The following is an 11,873-nucleotide window of genomic DNA, read 5'->3' as shown; positions in this document are numbered from 1 at the left end:
GTGGGCTCATGTATTCCAGGGAGCAGATGAGCCAGGGAAGGAGTCCTTAGTGACTTGCTCTGATTGGTTTCTCCATAGTCCTCAGTGGCCCTTGGTAACCTTGCTTATAATGTCAAACCCTCCCCCAACCCTTAGGATTACACAAACCCATGTCTCCTCCTGTAATTCGTGCTCCATTCAGCCAAGCTCCACGTGCCTCCATGTGCAGAAGGAATCAAAAGCCCAACTAGCCTTAGCTGGTTTTGGCTCAGTGGATAGAGAGTCAGCCTGCTGACTGAAGGGTCCCAAGTTTGATTCTGGTCAAGGGCATATTCCCGGATTGCAGGCTCAATCCCTAGTAGGGGGTATGCAGGAGACAGCTGATCAATGATTTTCTCTCATCATTGATGTTTCTATCTCTCCTTTCCTCTCTGAAATCAATAAAAAAATATAATTTAAAAAGCCCCAGTAGCACACAGTGTGTGGATGTCCATGTCCACACTGCTTGAGACCTGCACAATCACAGAGCAATGATGCCATCTAGGGCAGTGAGGCTTGCAGAACACTTTCACATCCGTTAGCTCCTGTGACCATAGGCAGACATAAAATGGCTGCTGTGATGTACTTTTCTTAGGGCCTTCTGCTTCTCTGGCCTTTATCTCTCCTTCAGCGTGTCTTTAAAATGCACTTGACTTCTGCTTGTTTCCCATCCTGTTTATAATTCATAACAAGTAGCACTGCTAATAATACCACTGTGCCCTACCACTTACTGACCCTGACTCTGTGCCAGGCTCTGCCTGTGTTATTGCTTTCCAGTGGCATCTCCTTTATCTGGCCACGGCCTTGCCAGGTGGAGGTGGCTACCTCTATTTTCAGATGAGGAAACTGAGGCTTGGAGAAGTTAAGTGACTGGCCAAGCCTGTCACCCCAGAGCTCAAGTCCTCACCGTCACACCAGATCTCCTCCTGCTGGGCCTTCTTGGAGCACTTCTTTCGCATGTACATGTGACCTGCTGCTTGGCTATTGCAGGTGTACTTGGTCTAACTGTCTAATCATAGCCGAAATGGTTGATTATAATGAATGAGGTGATGGCTTGTTTTATGAGGGTCCTTAGTTAGGGCCCTCAGCTGATGAAGAACAAAGCAGAGGCTGTTTTGTTGCCCATTGTCTTTTGCAAGCCTTCACTTTCCCAATTGTGTTCCTACAAGCTCAGAGTAGATCACTGGACTCTGGTGTGGAGCTGCAAATCTGAATGTGCCTTGATTTTGGTGGCAATTTCTACCTAGTTTGGTCAGTGGGATTTCTCCCTGACTCCTCTGTCCTGGGATGGTGGGTCTCATGTCCACAGGAAAGTAGCCCAATGTCCCATTGACTGTGACTTTCTGACAATTCGCTCCCACTGGATCCTGTTTGCTATTTCCTTCTTTGCGTTCATTGTAAACAAAAGGCAACATAGCAAGGGCTCTGGGGCTGGACTTCCTGGATTTGAGCACTAGTTCTGTCACTTATTAGCTGTGTGACCTCAAGTTACTTATTTGTGCCACAATTAGCCCATCTGTAAAATGAATATGATACTAACAGAACCTACCTGATAGGGTTTAAATGATTATATAAATACCTTGGTTTTCTATTATTAGACAAACAAACAAACAAAATCCCAAACCAAGCAACACCTGCCTCTTCCCCACTAGTCCCAATCAGATGCTCACCATGTATGTACCCTGGGAAGAAACTTGAGTGGTTACACCTATGTTTCCTAGCCAATCCAGACCTTGTCCTGGGCTCAACTGGCAAGCTTCACCAAGAACCGCCCTCTTCACTGGTTATAGCCACCATGGCATGGCTCTGCCCCCTATATTCAGGACATCCTTCATTTCTTTATGGAGTAACAAGAAAATTTACTGAATTTAGAATTTATAGGATTTCAGCCAGTTACCAGATGTGTGAGTTTGGGAATATGTCTACATTGTTAGAGGACTTAGTTTTCTCCTACAAAATGTGGATAATAGTAGCACTTACATCCATGGTTATTGTGTGGATTAAATAAAAATAATATTAGCAATAACACTTAACATAATTCTCACATTTAATAGTACCCAAATAATATCCTAATATTATTTCTCTCAATGTGGCGGACACAGCTAGCTCTCCCCTTGAGTTGCATGCTCCTCATTTTGTACAGTAGAGTTGCCACTGAGAAGTGATTGTCCATACAGAGTCTAAAATCCCAGCCCTCCTTGTTTTGTTTTGTTTTGCTTTGTTTTGTTTTGTTTTTAGAGAAGAAGGGAGAGTGAGAGAGAGAAACATTAATGATGAGAAAGAATCATTGATCAGCTGCCTCCTGCGTGCCCCACACTTGGGATTAAGCTTGCAACCCGGGCATGTGCCCTGCCTGGGAATTTGAGCTGTGACCACCTGTTTCATAGGTCAATGCTCAACCACTGAGCTACGCTGGCTGGGCCCAGCCCTCCTTGTTTTTGCTAATGGAATATGAATGAAACAATAAGTGTTGCTCCCAGACCAAAGCATTTAGAATTGGATCTGCCTTCTCCATACTCTTATTTCCTTTCTGCCACTTGGATTCAGAGGAAGACTAGTTCCTAAGAGATGACAGAGCTACAATATACTAGGAGAAGGATCCTGGTCCCTAGGACATCATATGGAAAGAAGTCACCCATCAAAATGCATTGGATGATGACAGGAAATTTGGAGGATTTCTTGTTATAGCAACTAACATTGCGATAACTAACACCAACATCACATTTAATCTTTATAACAATCTTCTGAAGTAGACATTATGGTTTTCCCCATTTTATAGATGAGAAAACTGAGGCACGGAGGGTTTAAGTCTAAAGTCACATGTGAGAAAGGGCAGAGCAGAATCTAAGCCCCATCTGATTTCAGAGGCAGTGAGTTATCTTACCCAGTAAGGATGTGAAATAGCTTTTGAAGTAATATAAAAAGTACTAATAATTATTGAATACATATGTGCCAGACATGATTTAAAGAACTTTACATTCATTTACTCCTGAAAACCCTCTAGAGTTGGTTCTGGTATTATTCCCATCCTATAGATCATCTCTCATGGAGGAATGAGCAGATTCTGGAGATTCTGAGATATGCAGGAAGTGGCAGGACTATCTGCCCATACCCTAGCTTAAACAGGGACAGGTTCCCAATTCCAACACTCACCAGGGGTTCCAGACAAATAATAGAGCAAGAAATACATTTTAGAAGACTTGTGGCCAACTGTGAGGCTTGCATTTATTTCAAATGACATGGTGGAGAAGAAGGAGCCCAGATGGACATGAATCCGAACCCAACCTCTGCCTACTCCCTATGGAACTGAGAAAGCTACACACTCTCTCTCTCTCTCTGAATCCCAGTGGCTTCATCTATAAAAAGGAGATGTCAGCCCTAGCTGGTGTTGCTCAGTGGATAGAGTGTCAGCCTGTGGACTGAAGGGTCCCCTGTTTGATTCTGGTCAAGGGCATATGCCCTGGTAAATGGCTTGATCCCTAGTAGGGGTCATGCAGGAGTCAGCCAATCAATGATTCTCTCTCATCATTGATGTTTCTATCTCTCTCACCCCTCTCCCTTCCTCTCTGAAATCAATAATAATAATAATAATAAACATGTTGATTATACCCACCTCGTTTGGTTTGGTTTGCTGCAAGGGCACAGCATGTGCCTAAAGAATCCATCATGAAAGGCTGCTCCATAATTGTCATTCCCCCCAGCATCCACCAGCCCAGAACGGATACCTGCCCTGTGAGCGCAAACCATCTCCCACCAGTCTAATCCTCCAACTCTGCACCCCAGTTCTCCTTCCATGAGTCAGAGAAATTCCTTGAGTTTCTGTGAGGTTGTGGGAGAGGAAAGTAGGTAAAAGCTAAAAAGCCAGACCCTGAACATTGGATTTCTTTTTCTGGAAGAAAAGGCCAAGTTGCTTAGCAACACAGCAGGAATTTGTCAGGGAGGCTCTAGGCAGTTCTGTCCTTTTGCATCCTGCTGCGGGGAGAGATCTGGGGTGACACTAAGTGAAGAAATGAATGGGAAAAGTGGGGAAGGGTCACAGGCTCTGATGGTGACCTTTGGGTCTCATCCTCCATTCCTGTGATCACCTTCCCAACCCCCTCGCTCTTTCACTTTGGTTTTCTACCCGTGACACACAGAGGCAGAGAGGCAAGTTCTAGGGTCCGTCTTGCACACACAACTGTGCAATGGTCACACCTGTGACCAAGTACCTAAGGGCCAGACTCAGGACCAGCCTATAATGTGTACTGTGCTTTACAGCTGACAAAGCACATCCGTATGGTTTCACCTGATACTTACAACAGCCTCTTTAATTCTATGTGACAGTGAGGGGGAAAGTCTCAAGGTTCCACAGTGAGGGAATAGCAGGATCCAGATTTTCTACAAATCTCAGCATATTTCCATTACGTGTTGTAGCATGGATCTTAGTCCAGGCATTAGTACACACATGTGTGCACACTTTTCCATGTGCTCTCAGTTTGAAGTTATTTCATGCCTAGTGTCCCCAGATGCCCCAAGGTTCACCCCTCTATCCCTCCCCTCCCACCAGTCACAAAGCAGGTACGTTGTGATGGCAGAGATCAGCTGTTCTTCCCTGCTGGCCCCAACCAGCCTGGGGGAGGGGGATCCCTGGAATGGAGAGTCCCAAGAGGGGTCTGGCCTTCTCAGGAATGTTGCTGTGCTAGGCCAGGCTGGCACAAATATCTACACACTAGCAGCTGAAGCAAGTCTCCTGGCTGGCATTCCAGAGAGAGGCATGTGGATCCTACTGGGACCAAGTCCTGGCGGCAAGAAATAAACATAAGTCACCCAGTCACAGATAGCTCATGGGAGGCCCAAGCCTCCACGGCTCTGAGCTGCCTCAGAGGCCAGCAGATCTGGTCAGAGCAGCCCCAGGCTTCATTCTGGACTCTGTAGTGGTCCCTTAATCCTTCTGTCAATATTTATTAAAAGTGCTGACTACCATAGCAATGGTTGTTACCCTAGCAACAGTTATATTGTCATTCCTATCATAGCCATTTGATAGCCACAACAAATCTGATATCCTTGTTTCCATCTGATAGATGAGAAAATGAAATTCAGAGAGGTTGGATAACTGTCCTAGGTCAACAGTTAGTAAATGATAGAGTAAGGACTCAAACCTCTGACTCATAATCTTTTGTTCATCACATCACAATATCTTTACATGTCAGAGGGGAGGAAGGAGTCCCGGGGAGACATTCAGCCACCCTGTCCTCTATTCCTGAATTACACACCAGGAGCATCTAGGCCAACATAGCTCAGTTGGTGTTCTACACTGAACAGCCAATTTGAGTATTTTGATCAAAGTTTTATTGACATCCAAAAAAATGGTCTTGTGTATATATAGCAAGATACACAAAACAGAATGTTCCGTTTTAAAAGAAATAAAAAAGCAGCTGGTGAAATATGAGAAGCATTTTCATAAGTCATGAACAAGGCAAAGATGTCCTTTTTACCCCTTCTGACCTGTCATTATTGCTACCACTAAACACTCTACTAGAGTAATAAGACAAGAAAAGATATATGCTGTATGCACATATTGGAAAGGAAGATATTAAAGTAGACTTCTTGCAGACAATATGATTGCCTACCTAGGCAATCCAAGAAATTCAACTGGAAAACAATTAAGAACAAATGAAATGAGTACATCCAGTAAGATATAAGATTAAGGTAATTTAAACTTAAGGTTCTCCTATAACTCTGTAAAAATAATGAGAAAAATGGATTTACAACAACAATTAAAAATACACTCTCAGATGAACATAATGAAAAACATGGAAAACATTTAAATGAAAAAGCTATAAATCTTAACAATGGAATGTAAAAGAAGACCTGAATAAATGGAATAATTAGCATGTTCCTGGGTGGAATGATTCAGTTTTGCAAAATGTCAAATCTGTTCAGATTGATCTATGAAAGTGATACAGTTCCAAAGAAATTTTATGGAAATTGACAGGCTTGGTTCTAAAGTTCTTCTGGGCTACATTTAAGAATAGCCAAGCCAATTTTAGCAAAAGAATAATGAGTACACTGCAAAACTACAGTTATTAAAGGTGTGGTTTGGCAGAAATAGTCAAGCAGACCAATGGCACCAAGGAACAGATCCATGTATATGTGGGGATTTCATAAAAAAATGAAGATGGCATTCACTGGGGGAACAGGAAAACTGTTCAAAGGTTGGTACAACTTACTATCCATTTCTTGCTGCATACAAAAATAAATTCCAAAATAGATTAAAGAATAAAATAAAGATACTATAAAAGTAGCAGAATAAAATTAAAAAACAAAAACAAAACCTAACCTCCAAATCCAGCAAAAAACAAAACAAAACAAGAACATTCAAAAAGAGAAGAGAAATATCAAGCATCTAGGAGGAGTTAGTTATCACAGTTGTGTCCAAAAGATATATACACACATATTTGTTGTGTATTTTTTGGCAACCAAAGATAAGCATAGAAACTGTTATCACTTACCCATTTCATATTTCTGAGACCCTACTACATTGCCAGGCAGTGTGCTCATTGTTTAAATAAAGAATGTGAGTAAGTTAATGTGAAGAGAAAAATTTATTATTTGAATAAGGAACAATGGGTCTTCTATGGCAGTTACGTGTTCTTTGAATGGTCTTGTATGGATCCTTGTAAGGGTGTGTACATGTGTGTGTCCATTTTCTGTGTATGTGCATGCACCATACCTGTGCTGTGTGTGTACATACACATGCTTGCTGGGCTAAATAAGTGTCTAACTGCTCTTGTCCAGCAAGGGAAATTCATAAATCTGAGGAATTTGGTGACAGCTTGGGGTGGTGGTGGAAGGGAGTGAAGAGACTTTGGAAATGTGTGAGAGAGGAGTGGGGCAGGGCTCCTTTTTTTTTTTTTTAAATCCTCCCCCAAGGATATTTTTCCATTGATATTCAGAGAGGGTGGAAGAGAGAGGGAAAGACAGAGAGAAACATCGATGTGAGAGAGACACATTGATTGGTTGCCTCCTGCATGAGCCCAGACCAGAGCCTGGGCCGGGGAGGAGCTAGCAACCAAGGTATGTGCCCTTGACTGGAATCGAACCCAGGACCCTTCGGTCCCCAGGCCGATGTTCTATCCATTGAGCCAAACCGGCTAGGGCTGTTTTTCTCCTTTTCCAGACACTGCTCAGCCTCATATTTTTCTTCTTTCTTTCCTCCTTCTTTCCTCCCTCCCTCTCTTCCTTCCGTCCTTCCTTCTTTCCTGTCTTTTTCTTTCTTTCATTCTTTTAAAAAATATTTTTATTGATTTCAGAGAGGAAAGGAGAGGGAGAGAGAGATAACATCATCAATGAAGAGAAAGAATTATTGATCGGCTGCCTCATGCACGCCCCCTACTGGGGATCGAGCCTACACCCCGGGCATGTGCCCTCAACTGGAATCGAACCTGGGACCCTTCAGCCCGCAGGCCGACACTCTATCCACTGAGCCAAACCAGCTAGGGCTCTTTTTCTTTCTTTATGATTTTTTTTTTTAGATCATCATCTTCTTCTTCTTCATCATCGTCATTATCATCATTACCAACTAGAAAACTCAGGAAAGTACTAAAAGGGAGTAAAACTGGTCATTTACAATCCCACCATATAGAAAGTTGGGGGAGGTAAAATAGGGTAAAGTGGGTCAAATATATGGTGACAGAAGCAGACTTAATTTTGGGTGGTGAACACACAATGCAATATACAGTTGAAGTATTATAGAATTGTACACTCAAAACTTATATAAACTTATTAACCAATGTTACCTCAATAAAATTAATTTAAAATTTTTAAATTAAAATTCGACCACTTAGAGAGAACTATTAACATTTTAATCAACATCCTAAAAGTTCCCACCTGTGCACACATGCACACATACAATCTGTAATATATCTATTGACTGCCTACTGTGTGTCCAGCACTTTGCTAGGTACAAGGACTGTAGCAGTGAACAAGATAGAATTTTATCAGGTGGTGACAAATGCTATGAAGAAAAATCCGGAGTATGTTATGGAGGGTGACTGTGGGGCAGGCTGAGATGAATTCATCAGGAAGAGGGACTATTAAGTAGAGATTTGAATGACAAGAAGAGGACAGCTATTTAAAGGTGTCTCTCTCATATTATTTTTAACCTGCTATTTTCACTTTGTCATGGTCATTTTTCATGCCAATAAATATAGACTGATGCATAATTTTTAATGGTCCATAATATCCCAATGAATATTCATTTATCACAATTTACTTAATCTCCTATTGATGTATCCATTTTTTATCATTATAAATAATGTTATGGCCCTAGCTGGTTTAGCTCAGTGGATAGAGCATTGGCCCACAGACTAAAGGGTCCCAGGTTCCATTCTGGTCAAGAGCACGTACCTCAGTTGCAGGCTTAATCCCCTGCCCTGGTTGAGGTGTGAGTGGGAGGCAACCAATTGATGTCTCTCTCCAACATTGATGCTTCTCTTTCTGTCTCACCCCCTCCCTTCCACTCTCTCTATAATCAATGGAAAAATGTCCTCGGGTGAGGATTAAAAATAAATAAATAGCCCTGACCTCACTAGGTTACTGTGAGATCAAATGAGATGACGTTGGTTCAATGCATGCTTAAAAATGTTAGGTCTTCCCATCCCCTTCCTACAAATTCAGTGCCTGGAAACTTTTTAAGAAAGCAATGCTGGGCACACAGTAGATGCTTAGAAGTGTTAGTGGAAGGAAGCAAAAGAAGGGAGAAGGAAAGATAAATAAATAAATAAATAAATAAATAAATAAAGTTATGATAAGCATCCTTGTATCAGGTTTTTCCCTGCTTACCTTTTTAGGGTAAATTTCTGAAAATGTGGTAGCTGGGTCAAATAGCCAAGTTGCTCTCCAAAAAGACTAAACAAACATGTATGTCTACAAGCATGGTGAGGAAGTGTACATTTCCCTCAGTTTTTTCGTGGTTTCAAATGTTCCATTTTTATAACCTTGGTCAGTATAAGAGATTCAATACCCCATTACTGTTTTGATTTGAACTTCTTAGGACGGTCAATAATGAAGTTAAATATATTTTTATGTATTTATTGATTATTTACATTTTTGTGTGACTTACCTCTTTATGGTATTAACTATACATTGAAAATATATTGTGTTGTAAATATGTACTCTCAGCTTGTCATTTGTCTTTCAATCTTGCTTTGGTTGTTATTTTTCTTTCTCTATTTCTTTACTTACATTCAAAAGCTCAAATGGAGTCAGATGAATCAATCTTCTCCTTTAAGGTCTCTCTATCTCAAAAAAGATGTTCTCTATTCAACCCAAGATGCAATAATAACAATACCATAAATAACTCATATTTTATCCAAGTATTTTTATTTAATATTTGACTATATAGTCATATATTAATTACTATTTTCTAATTATGAAAACAACATACTCATGCATTTTTATTTTTAAAAATTAAACTCCTCATAGTGCCCCATGTCAGAGCAAACTGTGGCCTTGACCCATTGTCTGGCCTCTGCCCATAGGCTGCAGGCATTGAAGTGAGTTACACAGTGGGAAAAAAATTTGAACTCCACAGATAAGGTGAAAGTCCTTTAGACATTTATCCCAGTTCATCCCCAGAAGTCACTTTTTAAGAATGATGTACATCTTTCTCAAGCTTCTATTTTGTATACACACACACACACACACACACACACACACACAGAAATTATAGTTTAGTTTGATTTGTTTGCTTTTGCATAAATGGTGTTGTACTGTATGTATTGTCATGCAACTATTCATAATACAATATGCTTTGGATATCTTTCCCATCAGTACATACAGTCCAATCCACTCTTTTTAACTGAATACTACGGTCAGTAATTTGGATGTCTCAAAATTTATTTGACCCCTAACCTATGGGCAGATATTTAGGGTGATTCCAAGTTGTCTCCCTCCAAACAATAATGCAATGTTAAAAATATCTGTTATGTCTCCTTGTGCACATGTTTAAATATTTCTCTGGGGTTAATACTAGAAATTGGAATTCCTGAGTAAAAATGTATGTGCATTTGAATTTTAATAGATACTTTGAAATTTCTCCTCTTCTAAGGCTTTTATGGCTTTTTACTTAATTTTAAAAATCAATTTGAAATTTATTTTGGGGTAAAAAATGAGGAAGAATTGACCTTTTCCTTCATAAAAATGACTACTCAGTTGTAGCAAAACCATTTACTAACTAATCCATCTTTTTCCAATGGATTTGAAGTGGTGCCTTTATCATATATTAAATTACCACAATTGTTGAAGTTTAACTTTGGGTTATGCCTTCTGTTCTATGGATTTGTTTATTCCTGTATCAGTGCCATATATTTTAGCTACTTAGGTCTATAATACATTTTAATAGCTGGTAGGACAAGTTCTCCATCATTATACTTCCTTTTTGGGCTTTTCTCCATAGTCTGTGTTTTCCTGGGATAACATAAATTATTTTTTTTAAGGAGTAAAATGTAAAAGATTGTAAAGAAATACCTCTTTTTCTATTTATATTGTTTACTAGAGGCCCAATGCACAAAATTCGTGCAAGGGGCTCAGCCCTTGCAGCCCCTCCGCAGCCCCAGCCGGCCCTCACAGCACTGGCTTCATCCAGAAGGTCATCCGGAAGGACGTCTGCAAGGTCTAATTAGCATATTAGCTCTTTATTATATAGGATTATTACCTTTCCTTCCTTCTAGGTTGTCACATACAAGAATGTACTCAGAGAGACTAATTGTATGATTTATGGGCTTAACGCTAAACATTAATCACAGGAGACCATAACCAAGGGGTGGGCTATATCTCCAAGTAGAAAGAGAATTTGGGAGCAGCTAATTGCTGAAGAAATAGTGGGGAAAAATCTAGGGGGAAAATCCTGAAAGCCCAAACTGAATTGGGAGCATTTTAAGCCAGAAACTAAGAGGTTAAACCTGAATACTGAGAAAGGAGGCGGTGGTGGGGCCACTGGAGTGAAAAGTCAGCTAGCTAGTCTGCAAGTGCATCAGAGAAATTGACTCTGAAAACCTCATCTATGTATTAATCTGCTCAAAGGAACTTGAATCCTAAGACTGTGCCCTGTGGTCTATTTTGTACCCAATCTTTTACCACAGTGAACTAAAACCATTTTTTCTACATCTCATCTACATATCTAGCCTGTGTAGGTAAAATACACTCTCATTGTAGGGTGTCTTCTTGTAGGGTGTCTGGCAAGGTGCTGAGAGGCAAGGTAATGGTCTTAATAATGGTATTTAAATTGTTGAGCTCTGTGCTATCTTGAGGCCACTCTCGGCAAATAGCATGTATGATGTATAAAGGGGTCAGCAGTACCACTTAAAGTAGGGCACATGATGAAGGTCAGGCCCCACACCTAGCTGCCAAACCAGCCCCTATTGTAAAAATCTTCCGGAAATGCCTATTTGAATGCCTGAGGCAGAGTCCTCAGGTGGATAGAGGCCACAGGATGTCCCCTTAGATACTGCCAGATGCTCTGGTTGCTGGGCATCCTGCCTGGCAAGCAAGGCAGTTACCATGACAACACCCCCCCCCAACTCTGCAATTTTTTGTTTCTCCTTTCCCATTAAGTACCAAGGTATTCTAAGGGCAGGCAAGCATAACTCTCAGAACAGGATGTCCTCTGCTCCAGGAAGTGGGGCAGGGAAGGTGGGAGTGGAGATGTGTATGTTACAATTGAAAAAATCTTCATCAGTATAAATGCATATGTACCTACTTCTGGGTTAAAATGTGTGCCTTTTGTTGTATATCAATGCATGTATTATGCAAATGGTCGCCCATTTGCCGTCTTGCTCCCCTCCCCTCTCGGCTGCCCCTGTACGAGAGTCCCC

Source organism: Myotis brandtii, unplaced genomic scaffold (genome assembly GCF_000412655.1).
Source record: "Myotis brandtii unplaced genomic scaffold, ASM41265v1 scaffold79, whole genome shotgun sequence".
NCBI classification, from domain to species: Eukaryota; Metazoa; Chordata; class Mammalia; order Chiroptera; family Vespertilionidae; genus Myotis; species Myotis brandtii.
The sequence above is the reverse complement of the archived record's forward strand: the minus strand, read 5'-3'. Positions refer to the sequence as shown.